Raw genomic sequence first — 13,934 nt, forward strand, 5'->3', positions numbered from 1 at the left:
TGCTTGCAACAATGTGTTGAAAAATTAAAGGGCTGAACTATGAAGTAATTGGTTTTAGTGCCTTGTGAAATAGCTTCCAGAGTTGGGTTTGCTTTTCCTTAAAGTGAATAACAACACTCTTTGTGTTCAGAAGAGACTATCATTATCATTTCCAAAGAATACTTTTGCCTGCAAATGTGACATGTTGGCTGTTGTGGCTGTCACTTGGTCACTCACTTTTCATCAGAAGTAGCAAGTCAGGTGCTCTTGGACTCTTGTGGACCAAATACAAGCTGGTGATATTTGTACATTTTAGGAAATGTTCTTCTGTTCCCCTTGGATATGTTTAGTCAAGGGACATTCAAAGTCAATTCAAATCCAGTTACAACAGAATGGAATTAGAATTAACTTACAATATCTCAATAGTGAGTTTAAGAACGAAAGGCTCTTACGGTATGTTAATTTCAACTATGTAACTGGAAGCTTAGATTTTCAATGGGATAATTGTGCCACAGGGAAGACATCTTTAGGTAACTGAGTGTAGGTTAAAGTACTCTAATGATGTTGGATGCCACAGCAAAGACTTCATTGCAGTTTGAATGCTACTGAAAGGTGTGATCCAATATAGAGCTTGGAAAACATTACCTTTATCCTAGGGATGCAGAGTAGAGCTGACAAGGCAAGGAGATTTCCAGTGTGTACAAAATGCTTGGAATGAAAACATCCAGAGGCAGAATATTTTATATATATAATATATATGTCATTATATATTCTTATGTAAAAGGCACAGTTCAGAAACAGAAAAGTCAAGAGTTTGTCTGCTAACAATCATATAGCATATATAGAATTTGAATTATTGTCCCCCTGTCTGAGAATTTTCTTGTTTTTAAACCTGACACATTTTATTTCTGAAAGGCAGAACACTGCCTTGTATAGCAAGGGGAGCTTTGCTTAGTAGAGGTTTTGGAGAGATCTCTATAAAAGTTGGGTAAAAGATGTTTGTTACAATGTCAGCTCTAGTATTTCACGCTATCTACAATGATATGATTTTCTTAACCAAGGAAATAGCATATCTTGGAATACAAGTTCCTGTCTTACAAGAAATGTCTTCCTTAATATTTATTATATGCATGTAATTTAGTCATCCAGAGCTTTCTTATTTGTGTAACCTAAACCTTTTCTATTCCCATTTTAGTAATTTTCTCATGGAATTACACTGAGTAAAATGTAGTTCTGCTCATGCTAAGGTGCAAGTAATTCTTCTTACCTTGTATTTACAAGAATAAAGCATGGCAGAACAAGCTTTGCAGTCTGCTCAGTTGCTCATGATCAGAGCTGTTGGGTACTGTGGGCTTGAGGACAATTCACTATGTATACACTATCTATACCCAAACGTCTCCATTCTGTAGACTCTAGGTTTAATCCAGGAACCCATAAGATCCTTCAAAATAGATTCTTTGTCATTGGGTGGCAGGGAAACATGGAGAAAGAGGATCGCATTCATTAAAGGGCATATGATTTATTATAATTCTTCTTGACTATGTTATTTGTATCTAAAAATAATAGAAAAAGTAATTTGTATCTTTACCAAACACTGTAATATCTTTTAATGATAAACAGGTGCATTATGATAGATTTTATAACACAAAGAATGAAAATGCAGCTTCTAGTGAAGTGTATGTGCATGGAGGGAAAACTTATACTTCAAAGAACTAAGCTTACTTATAGGAAAAATTATCCTTATTCTGCAGGACTTATTAACTAAAACTTTCTTATCAAAGTTATATGAGGAGATATTTCAACTCCCACTCTTCATTTGGAGATAATTGTTTCAAATATATATGTGATGTATACATCTGTTTGCATATTATCATATAAATAATCTATAATACAAGTAGAACTTGGAGCCTGAGTGAACACCTAATTCTTCTCCTTGGCAGAAGCATAAGCAACTTTATGATGGGGATTGTTTTCTTTAATTGTTATTATTTCTCTCCCTTGATTTTCAATCCCCAATATTATGATGTTTTTATGGAGTTACAACCTTGCAGATTTCGAATCAAAAACAAACTCTTCCTCTTCATGACTTTTTGTTTGTTTGTTTGTTTTGGTTGGTTGGTTTTTCAAGACAGGATTTCTCTGTGTAGCTTTGGAGCCTATCCTGGCACTCGCTCTTGAGACCAGGCTGGCCTGGTCTCACAAACATCTGCCTGCCTCTGCCTCCCAAGTGCTGGGATTAAAGGCGTGTGCCACCAAAGCCTGGCTATCTTCATGACTTTTTAAAATCTAGAATGAACCCCCAAGGGTAGTATAGCCAAGAATTGTAAGATATAGACTGCCTCCTCATATCATTTGAGTTCCTGAATTTAACATTTCCTGAACTTGTTAAGTTTCATGAAACAGGAAACATTCTTTGTTTGCTTAAGTGAATTTCAGATGAATTTTCTTCACTTATAGACAGAAGAAATCCTGAAAAATACATTCATATTGACAAAGTTTTTGAGAGATCATCTTGATGCCCAGATTTTCCTTTCCTCTTTCTTATTTTACAACAAATGTAGTTTTATGGATAAGGAAAACATGAACTATTGAATCTCCCAGTAATCTCCATAAAAACTAGAATGTTAGATGACTAATATGAGTTCTTACATGATCTCCCAGGAATATGACAATAAACAGGGGTAAAGCTGAAGCAGACAGACTTTGGATTCATATCAATTTAATTCCACTTCTGACAGCACTACCTTCTGAGTGGCTTACAGAAATCTTTTTCTTGGTATAAACTAATTTTTCCCTTAGGTATCTAAGCTTTTTCCTAGAATTCTGTCATCGTAGACTATGTTTCTGCAGAATAGATCTATCAGAAGGTCAAGTAAAATAATGTCTTCAAACCACTTAGCAAATGCCTAAATAAGGATTCAAAGCTGTAGTAAACATAAAGAGATAAGAAAAGTTAATTTCAAGAATGTGTTAATCTTTGTATCAGCTGCACATCTATAAATTGAGTCCACATCCTAGAAGGAGAAGAGATTCAGGCCAATGTTAAAAGTCTCAACTTTTGGTTAAATTTTACATACAATTGAAAGGTCAAATGTGTTAAAGCTAATCATTTTTAAATTATGAACTTTTTAAATAATTAAAATCAATGGATGAAATCAAAATAGTACATTTGGGCTACAAAACTCCATGGAAAATATATCTAGTCGAACACATAATTTGACTTTATTAACTTTGCTTTTGTAATAATATTTTGGTATTCTATCAATGCAATGCAAGTGCATATTCTCACCTAATTAGATGGATTTGTAAATGATAAGCCAGTAACATATAACTGTGTTCTTACTTCAGAGATTTGAGGAAAATGCCCTACCAAATATTAAATAAATTCTCACAGAGGATCCTTCAGTTTCTGGTTTGCATTAAAACCAGAATCTCAAAAACTTCTGTGATCTTATTAATCTAACAATTGAGTTAGGCTAGCATATGAGTTATGCATGAAAAACATTGTCACCATTGCTCCTAGGGAGAGTTAGGGAACAAAGACAATGGAGATCAATTCTTATCTTTACTAGTTGTTTTCTTCTCCGGGGAAGGGATGGAAACTTAGCTGAAGGAAAGTTATTCCATTAAATTTTATTTTGTTTTATAAGTATTAAATAATGAAGCCCTTCTTATAATAGAACATTAATCTGAGTCTCATATTTTTCATACTCAAATCCATATAACTCTTTTTCCAGTTAACTCACGACTTAAAGTTACTAGATTTTCTCAGTTTCTTGTTAGCAGTTTTCTCCTCAGAACTCTAAAGATAATTTTATCCTTGAATAATTTCTGACAAAGTCAATGGATAAGAAAAAATAATAAAGTGAACACACATGTGGCCCCATTATATATGACCTGAATAGTGTAATAGTGCACTATTACAATAATATGTTCTGATTGTGTATATGTATCAAATCATCATTTTGTATTTCATAAATATATGCAACTATTTTGTTATTACAGTATTGGAGTGTGAAGTTAAAGCTTAGATATTAGCATGTACGGGGCCCTATGTTCAATCCTCTGCACCTAAGTAAACAAGCAAACGAACAAAACTTGCCACAAAGAAGGAAAGCTTCACACCAAAGGCTGTAGTCCATCTAATCTCATGCCTTTGTAATCTCTATAACTCTTCTTAGGTATTCTATTATATCCTCACTCCTTAATTTACAACTCTGCTCCTTTATGCTCAGGGCAAGTAAATAAGGTGTAAATGGATTCCTTCCATATATCAATAATGATCTTTACTGGATCAGGGATCAGCAATACCTAGCATCTACAAAAGTGGTAGGATGAAGTGTTTCCCTTAAATCTGTCAAAATATTAAATGTAGGTAGACATCTACAGTGACTATGCTTAACTCCAACACTATGTTTACTTTTACCCACTGTCTTCCTTTACTAGACTTTTACACAACTAAGCAAATGTTTGTTCCTGCTTGAAGTAAATGTTCATTGAGTCAGAAAATCCTAGGTACCAAAAATATCAGTAACAACTTGTCTTGAGAAACCAAAAAAAAGTCAGTAACAAAGCAATAAAGGCAAATACAGAGAGTTATATTAAAGGAACCACCGTAAAGAAGCAAGAACATACTATTTGTATGTACCATATTTAAATTCCTAGGTAAGAAGAAAAGGAAGGAAGAGCAAAACTGATGGTTATGTGTGCTAGCAAATAGAATGCCAACACTGAAACTTTGTGCTACAATATATGCCCTGAAAACACTTCACTCAATATTGCTGACTCAGAATATTTTTAAAAATTAAATTTGTCAATTATCTCAGTAAAATGACTGTCACTTCTCAAACCTCTGCCTTTGTGTCTACAGCCTAACATATGACTCACATGACATTACCAATAGGGTTGATAGATAGCTGGAACATTCAACTACATATTTTATGATATTGTCACCATAATTGTTTAAATCATGTTTGCATATTGTTCATGCAGGGTGATGGGTTTTTAATTCAGTTATGCAAATGCACATAAATAGTTGGGTTACAGGGTTCAATGTACTAGGATTTTAGTAAACATTAAAACAATTGCTATCAATATTCACAGCTGATTTTAGGTTGTGCTTCTAATTTATTTTATCACAAGTACATACATTTTGGAAATGTCATCCTGAACTAATGACTAATTGATATTTTATACATTGGCTGTTAAACTTTTTTTCTTTGTCTATTTTATTTTTCCCTTTTTATTGAAAATAAGTTCTTTTCTCATATACTACATACTAATTACAGTTTCCCTTCCCTCTACTCTTCCCAGTTCCTCCCCCACCTCCTCCTGTCCAGAATCACCCCCTTTCTGTCTCTCATTAGAAAAGAACATGTTTCTAAGGTATGAAAACAAAATAAAATATAATAAGATAAAACAAAAACCACCACATCGAAGTGAGACAAAGCAAAGCAACAGAAGGAAAAGACCACCAAGAGAAGGCACAATAATCAGAGACCCACTTGTTCACAGATTCAGGAGTCCCGTAAAAATTAAACTGAATGCTACAATATACCTTGGAACAAACAACTCTAAGTGAGGTATCTCCATCAAGCCCCTCACCTCAGAGCTCAGTGAATCCCATGGAAGAGGAAGCAGAAAGAATGTTAGAGCTAGAGGGAATGGAAGACAACAGGAGAACAAGTAACCCTAAATAAACTGAGCAAAGCTCATATGAACTCAGTCTGAATGGGTCTGCATCAGGTCCTTTGTGTATATATCATGGCTGTTAAACTTTCAGTAATTTTCATTGGCAGGCATATACATTTTCATTCCATGCTTGTCTAACAGTCATCCATTTGACTTCTCCCCTTGTCTCCTTAACTAGAGTATTTCTTTTTTAAAGATTTAGTAATGCTCTTGTAGTTTTTTTTTTTTTAGTTATATGTAAGTGTGTGTGTATCTGTGTGTGGGTATTTGCATGTGAGTGCAGGTGCCTGTGATATCCAGAAGAGGAGGCTGAATCCCATAGGGGTGGAGTTACAGGCAGTTGTGAGGTGCCTCGGGTGAGTGCTGGGAGTAGAATTCAAGTCCTCTGGAAGAACAATAGTTTCTCTTAACTGCTGAACCATTCCTCCAGCCACGACTAGAGTATTTATGTTTTAATTCACATTTATTTGTTTTGACAGAAGAAATAATTCTGAATAGTTATTTGTGTTTGTGTCTGTGTGTACTGTGAAAATTACCACAGATGTTCATTCATAATTAAGAGGACGTCTATAAAGTGATATAAGCATTTTCTTCAGGAATGTTTTTTTCTTGATTGAATTTCTATCTACCTTTCATCATTACTTTGTTTTGGCACTATAAAAATATTAAAGTCAGTCTTGAATGGATTTTATTTTATTTATGTATTTTATATATGAGTGCTCTGTGAGCTTCTATGTCTGCATGCCAGAAGAGGGCACCAGATCCCATTACAGATGGTTGTGAGCCACCATGTTGTTGCTGGGAATTGAACTCAGAATCTCTGGAAGAACAGCCAGTGCTCTTAATTGCTGAGCCATCTCTTCAGCCCCTGAGTGAAACATTTTTTTTAAATGTGATGGTGTGCTCATCTGATACAAATTTGTTGTGTTGTGTGGAAATTGTACTGATTAACTCAAGTCATTACAATAGGGGGAACAGGAGATCCTGTAATAGGCTTAAGAGCAATGTGCCAGTTTGAAGACTTCCAGTTTACTTCCTCAAGCTCTCCAGAAGCAAGAAAGCAGCCTTATGGATACCACACTCACTGAAAGAAAACTCAGTGGGTCTCTACTCCCTTTCTTTATCCCTCATTGTCCCCTTCTGTTTCTGTATGTTTGCTTTTTTCTATCTCACTGTTATCTGTTACTTATTTGAGGTTTCTTCTTCATGATTTTTTATGTCTCTTAATTTCTGGCATTCTCTTTCTTTTCCTCTGTATTACTCTCTCTCTCCTAGTATATTTTATTTTTCATTTTCCCACATTTCTATTTTTCTGCCCTTTATATGTACCCTTTTTCTTTCGGTAACAGGTGAAAGAGCTGGGAATGCAGGAATGCATTGTGCAGAATCTACAATAACTTCTGTAATTTCCCTCTTACTATTGAGTATTTTCTATACCATCTTTAACTAGTCTGAACAAAAGTGTATATCATGTGTATTCTTGTATGGGAAGGATGGATGTGTGTGTGTGTGTGTGTGTGTGTGTGTGTGTGTGTGTGTGTGTGGCTGTGTGTGTTATAGTCACTGTATCTAAACTCAAGGTCTCTTGAGAGTAAACATGAACAAATAAAAGACATCCTCTGACAAACTCTGCTGCCCCTTGTGGACTCAAGTGAGTACAAAGGAGCTCAGAAAAAAACCACCACCACCACAACAAAAAAAACCCATCTGGCTCAGCAAGCCAGGGCTCCTTTGGGAAGAGCCTGTGAAGAAGGCATCATTGCTGATAGGCTTTAGCCATGGTCACCTCTCAATATTAAGCAGGCAGTTAGCAGTCCTCCATGTTAGCCACAGTTCACACTTTTCAGCCAGGCATGAGTATCTCTCCTTCCACCCAGGCTCTCGAAACTTACTTTGGCATTCCTAATTTAATAATCTTTCTCTGGTTCAGGGTCTTCTGTCCCAACCCAGAGGCAGGAATTTTTTTTAAAAAAATCCTTTTTTATTTTACGTACCAATCCCAGTTGCCCCTCCCTCCCCTCCTCTTACTCTCCCCGCCCCACCCCATTCACTCCTCAGAGATGGTGAGGCCTCCCATGGGGAGTCAACAATGTAACTATCACTTTGAGGCGGGACCAAGCACCACCCCCCCTTGTATCTAGGCTGAGCAAGGTATCCCTCCATATAGAATGGGCTCCAAAAAACAGGTTCATGCACCAGGGATAAATCCTGGTCCTACTGCCAGTGGTCCTATAAACTGCCCAAGCCACACAACTGTCACCCACATTCACAGGGCCTAGGTCAGTTCTATGCAGGTTCCTCGGCTGTCAGTCCAGAGTCATTGAGCTTGCACTAGCTGGTTTCAGCTGCTTCTGTGGGTTTCCCCATCATGGTCTTGACTTCTTTGCTCATATTGTCACTCTTTCCTCTCTTCCACTAGACTCCAGGAGCTCAGTCCAGTGCTTAGCTGTGGATCTTACACAATGGGCTGCAAGCAAATGGGTGGAACTAGAAAAAGTTATCCAGAGTGAGGTAACCCAGACCCAGAAAGACAAACATTGTATGTACTTTCTTATAAGTGGATATTAGACATAAAGCAAAGGATAACCAGACTACAATCCACGACCATAGAGAAGCTAGGTAACATGGATCTCCCTGGGGAGAGGAAATAGACAAGATCTCCTGAGTAAATCAGGAGTGTGGGGGAGAGAGGAAGGGAGGGGAGGAGGGGAGGGTGAGGAGAACATTAGGGAATGGGATGATCAAAGGGGGAAGGGATGGAGAGGGAGAGCCAGGAAAGAGGTATCTTAATAGAGGTAGCCATTATAGGGTTAGGGAGAAACCTGGTTGGTGCCAGGGAAACTCCCAGGAATCCACAAGGATGACCCCAACTAAGATTCCTCGCAATAGTGGAGACTGTGCCTGAACTGGCCTTGCCTGCAATCAGATTGATGACTACTTTAATTGTCATCATAGAACTTTCATCCAGTAACTGATGGAGGCAGGATTTTGCTGGTGCTTTACATATTCCCTCAACAGACAAGCTACTTTTAGTCTTCATTCATTTTGAAAAGCACTCATTCCACTTCAAAGGACAAGCCAGTAGTTCTCAACTATTCCTAATGATGTTGTGGTGACCCCAGCCATAAAATTGTTTTGTTGCTAGTTCATAACTATAATTTTGCTACTGCTATGAATCGTAGTGTAATAGTTTTGGAGATACAAGTTTGCCAAAGGGCTCACAAGCTACAGGTTTTAAAGTCTGGAAGGAGTGATAGCAGGACCTCTGCCAGAGTTCCAGGTGAAGGAACTTGACACCACCAAGTATGACCAAGCTGAATCCTAATCTGAAGGATTTGACTAATGATATTTTAGAGGAATGACGGGGCCTGTAAGCAACACTTTTGCAGAAGGCACTCAAAGAAAAGCAACAGCCTGGCAAGAAAGGTGGGGGAACTTACCTGATAGGCAAGTAGCAGCGGGGGTCTCTGGGTGCCAGGCAAGTCACAGGCCGAGCTCTTCCACTTCAAAGATGCCCACAGTAGCTCTACTGGGAGCCCAGAGGTCGCTCTGCCTAGGGTCAAGGCACAACTGAACTGCACAAGAAATCTTTGAGTTCTTTCCAGCAGTGGGAGGAGCAAAACTTGTTACTTCCTAGAACTGACCCTGCTGGCACCTTCTTCCATGCAATTTCAACTTGCTTTGACTCAAGGTCAGCCCTGAAAGCACAGATTTCAGACTTCCAGGCCTTCGGGTGCTGGGAGGACATCCTCTCTATGTCTCTCTTCGCATCCTTGCCTGGCTGTGTCCTTCTCAGAGCTTTAGGCTGTTGTACTTAGAGGAAGAGGTAGGGGGGAGCAGTGCCTCCCAAGGACTGAGCAAACAGAAGGAGGTGTGGATTGACTTTAAAGTGCAACATTGCAGTCGAAAATCTCTTTCAAGCCCCAACCAACAACAGTTCAGCAGCTTGACAAGTGAGACCCCACTCCAGGCACTCCCTCTTCCTTGCTGTTCAGCAAGCAAGCAACTTAATCACAGTGAGCCCAGGAAGGTGGTTTGGTGGGCCCTGTGACCTGGAAAGTGTGGTCATGTGGTCACTCTTAATGTCTGCTCAGTCTTTGGGTCCCCAGAACTCACACATCCAAACCTGAATTTTCTCTTTCAATGTATCTCAGAGCAGGTTTCATTTTTTCCTGTCTGGTTTATCACCTGAGGATGGCTAAGAGAATTGTAAAGGACTATGGCCAAGAGCTGAATGATCCACAGTGACTTCAAATATTTTATCCATTTTGGAGAGACTCCCCAGGGAACCAGATTCTTGCTTAGTGTAGGCTAATGGGAACAAACGTGAGATCTCTTACTTCTAGTTTTTATATTACTGGAATTAGCATATTTTTCAAGGAAGGACGACAACTTCTGTCATCTGGCATTTGGCTACAACACATCTGCATCCTGTGCCACCAACAGAGTAAGAGGTTTCTTAATGAAATTCCTGAATCAGTTAATGCAGGTGCATGGTCCTTAAATGGAACCTAGTGGCCAAAGAAGACTATTCATAGCTTTACCAAAATCAGGCACCAAATTGTGAGGGTGAGATGCATGAAAGGTCTGTAAATAGATGCCTGAATTCTTGACATTCCCAATTTGGTCAGTCTCGACAAATCTAACATTTGTCTGACAGTATACTACTTTCTAAAGCAATTATTTCTGATGTCTGTTTTCCCCAAGGAAAGTGTAAGAGGACCTTTGCTTCCTGTTTGACTGTGCTATGATTTTTTCAATTTTATGATAAAACATCACTATAAAAAATTCCATCAGTGAGTTCCAGGCCAGCCTGGTCTGCAGAGTGAGTTCCAAAGCTACAGAGAAACCCTGTTTCGAAAAAACAAAACAAAAGAAAACCAAACCAAAACAAAACAAAAAGAGGTTCCAGTTATTTTTCATAGGGAACTCAGAAACAAGAATTTTTAGTGCTTCCACAATTCATGTGAAGGGTGTGTGTGTGTGAGTGTGTGTGTGTGTGTGTGTGTGTGTGTGTGTGTGTGTGTGTGTGTGTGTGTATGTTGAAGTTTGTGAGTAAATGGGAGCAAGGGATAGAGGGTGTAATGGATAAAGTAATATGACACCTACCTATCCTTGAGATGACGTGCATTTTGAGACATGAACAAATCTGTTTCTGGTCCTTGTTTCATGTCGGGAAATGTGTTTCCTGTCGTAATTGGAGCTATTCACTTTTGGTGATATTTAAAACGGGCCCAGCTGAGTGGAGCCAATGTTTGGTTAACCATGAAGGAAATGGCTCTTGATCAGGCAGGCAATTACCAACCAGATCTGATCATTTCCCAAGCAAAATAAAGAAATTTGTAACTATTTTTCTTCTATGAGAATGCACAGGACAATTACTATGAATGAAACAGTGTGTGTGTGTGTGTGTGTGTGTGTGTGTGTGTGTGTGTGTGTGTGTGTGTGTGCCTGTGAGCAACAAGCATTTCGGAGAGGATGAGAGTACCAACACAGAAATAAAGCTCAATTCTGGGAGCTTTTAAATGTCTCTTTAGTGGATGTGAGGAAAATGACTTTGTGCAAGTACGTGCTGGTGATGGCTTACCACACAATGGAGCTGAAGAGGCTAATGTATCTGGAGTGACTCGAAAGAATTGTGACCTCTTCCTCCCTCTGATATCTTTTTTTGAATTCATAGTACTCCTTTTCATGTCCTCGCAGCCAAATTGTAGCTTATCATTCACTTTCGGCCCTTTAGGATGAAGTGTTCTGAGTGACCAGTATCTAATGTACAACAGAACCTGGTAGTCAGTTGGGGAAAAAGTTTGTCAAACATTGCTTTAGCATACCTATGGGCATATAACGCTCTAGATGTTTGTGATGTGGGAAGGTAACACCAGAGGTATAATTGATTCCTGATGGATGCTCCCAAAAATATATGGAAAAGCAGCTCAAAATGTGAGAAGTGCTTGGTTTTCTACACAAAGTCCAGGTCACTCTGATAGCATTCTTAGGAGATACCAGGCTGAGATAGATGTGTGGCTTCTAACAATAACCAACAAGCATTGCATTTGAAGCTTGGAACATGCCGATTTTTGTATACTCTGTGCTAAATCTTGTAGTGGCAACAATGTTTTAGGTAGTTTAATACTCCCATTATGCAGATGAAATAATCAAGGCTCAGAGATGGTACATTAATGGTAGTGATTTAGCAATATCTAGAGTTATAGAACCTTCGGGGGAATTAGAAACTAAAGGATCAGAAAACTTAGTTCAAAAAGTATGGAATTTCTAAATTCTGCCATCATTTTACAGCACTCTTCTGCCTTAGATCCCTCCAGTGATTCCTAGGAAGAAAAGCTGTGTAGGATTTGTGCCAACCAGAGCTGCACTCCCCCTTAAGAGGCAGGAAAGAACTTGTTTCACATGATCCACTGGCCTTGCTTTTGGTATTAACGCCTGAAAGCAAACCTGTGCAGCAAAGTGGGTAAGTGAGTGATGGAGTGAATGCTCTGTCAAGAACTAACTTTGCTCTTTGGGCTCTATAAAGCCTGGATCTTTATTCAGTGAATCAGGTCTGGAGGGGTGGCTATGTGCTTCAGGTGCCTCTCTGAGATGCTCTTGGAAATTTTTATGGAGACTATGGCCATTCATCAGGGCTGCTAACTGCTTCCTACTCCCCACCCCATGTAATAGCAAATTTCTATCAATGGCAAATGAGCCCTTTTCTTTCCTTTATTTTATTTAAATTTAACATTTTCAATTGAAAAAAGTTTTAACACAATGTATTTTGATATGTTTAACCCTCCCAAATTCTTCACAGATCACCCCCTCTGGATTCCCTACCCACCCAAATTTATGGTCTTTCTTTCTTCAAGAAAAAATAAAACAAAGCAAAACAAACAGCAACAAAGAAACAAACAACAAATAAACACACCAACTCTACAAATCCACAAAAAATGAAAACAAAAATAAAGCAAAAGACCAAGATGCACCAAGAAAGCAAAATGAGACAAGTCTACAAAATACCCTTCAGTTTATTCTGCCCTGGTTAACTATTCCTGGGCCTGGGACCTGCTCTGAGATGTTGTCAATGTCCCCAATGACACTGTTTGAGAGAAAACTAAATTTTTCCTTTGCAAGCAGGGGTCGATTGTAGATAGCTTCTTGGTTAGAGTTGGGTGCCCATGTCCATCTCTAACTCTCAGTTCTGTGATCCTGTCTGGCTTGAACTTGTACAGATCTAATGCATGCTGCCACAGTCTCTGTAGTGTTCTTCTGTGCTGCATCAGTCCTGCTGCGTCTGGAAGACACTGTCCCCTTGGATTCATCTATTACCTCTGCCTCTTAGAATCTTTCTGCCTCCTTTCCACATAGACCACTAAGCCTTGAGGAGAGTAGGGCTTTGATGAAGACAACCCATTTAGGTATGAGTACTCTAAAGTCTAAAAATTTCTGCACATTGTCTGGTTATGGATCCCTGTGTTAGTTGGTATTTACTGTGAGGAGAAGCTGCTCTGATGAAGGCCGAGTGCAGCACTGATCTGCTAGTATAGCAGAATGAATGTCATTAGTAGTCATTTTACTGCTTTGATTTTTTTAATTTTTACAACTTTGTTATTTGATTATACTTACTTTGTAAAAAAAAAAAAAGTAGAGAAAAAGGTTAAAAGAAAGTAAGAATTTTCCAGCATCTCTTCACAAATACCGTAATAGGATTATGTATATTCTATTCTAGTCTTTTTTGTACAATTGCACACCATTAAAAAAACAGTGTCATGAATGCTTATACCTTTTTCCCCCTCATTCTACTTGATTGGTACATCTGTCTAATGTTTTTGAGATTCCACGTGATTCTTTGAATGAATCTCACATAACTTCTTAAAGAGAAATTCCTAGGATATCAAAGTACACCCAGTATTTTTCAGCCTTAAATGCATTGTACTAAATTGCCCTCCAGAAAGATGGTGACAACAGTCCCATTTCAAGCTCATAGTCGTTCGACAGCAGTGTAGAGAAATGAATGTCAACCTTTGTTGTCAGTTAAATAGGAGAAATGATTGACAATGTTTTGGGCTTTGTTCCCTTACAGGGACTGCAGGTACTGCTTTCCTTCCAGGTTCTAGAGGAGTTGGTTTCTTGGAGGAGCACCCTGTGGATCTCTTACCACTTGCTCTTCTTTCCAAGCAAAGGCATGAAGGCCACATATCTTTCCGGTTTTTTCTTTAAGCAGTCCCGCAAAGACTAGAAGTCATAAGTCTTCTTGTGATAGCTACACTGTG

This window comes from Cricetulus griseus, chromosome X, assembly GCF_003668045.3.
Source record: "Cricetulus griseus strain 17A/GY chromosome X, alternate assembly CriGri-PICRH-1.0, whole genome shotgun sequence".
Taxonomy (NCBI): Eukaryota; Metazoa; Chordata; class Mammalia; order Rodentia; family Cricetidae; genus Cricetulus; species Cricetulus griseus.